Source organism: Penaeus monodon, chromosome 29, assembly GCF_015228065.2.
Source record: "Penaeus monodon isolate SGIC_2016 chromosome 29, NSTDA_Pmon_1, whole genome shotgun sequence".
In the NCBI taxonomy this organism is placed as follows: domain Eukaryota; kingdom Metazoa; phylum Arthropoda; class Malacostraca; order Decapoda; family Penaeidae; genus Penaeus; species Penaeus monodon.
This window is the reverse complement of record NC_051414.1, coordinates 37,800,966-37,801,522: the sequence shown is the minus strand read 5'-3', so window position 1 is coordinate 37,801,522 and position 557 is coordinate 37,800,966. Positions and strand designations below refer to the sequence as shown.

At 33.0% G+C, this 557-nt stretch overlaps 1 protein-coding gene across 1 annotated transcript in view; it reads left to right on the top strand.

Annotated features, from left to right (window-relative positions):
• LOC119592238 (nuclear receptor-binding protein homolog) overlaps positions 1 to 557 on the top strand; it is a gene marked incomplete in the record, with an annotated part of 59,302 nt that overhangs the window by 33,937 nt on the left and 24,808 nt on the right.

Sequence of the window (557 nt, the reverse complement as noted above, 5' to 3'; positions counted from 1 at the left end):
ACCTTATATAATTTTCTTTGTCAGTTTGACCAAGAAAAAAAGAGAATGCATGCAGGAGCATCCTATGTTAAATCATGTTCAACAGTGATTCTCTCTTTCCATGGAATAGAAGCTGACTCTGCATGAAACTGAGACAACACTGTCATTATACAAATTCCATTTTAATCTTTTAAATTATTGTTCCCCATTTAGATAATCTGTATAATACTACATAAAGGAGTATCACATAAAGCAGATGGCCTTCTAAGCTTCGCCTCATAATCTCATGTGGTATGGAAGTTGTGGCATTGTCCTAACCCTATGTTCATTACTGCACCTATGACATTTTATTCATTTATACAAATATTTTTATATTGTCATATTGTGAATAAACATGGGAATGATTTGCAACAGTGTGATGATGAATGCTTCAGTTTTTTGTCCTTCGCTTACCAAAAGGAATATGTCATGTTGATGGCTTGAGTTTCAACAGAAAGCTAATGTATATACAAAAGGTAGCTCTAGTAACACAGTATAATATGAAAGACGGGGAATCTTATTCTTATTAATTTATGTGC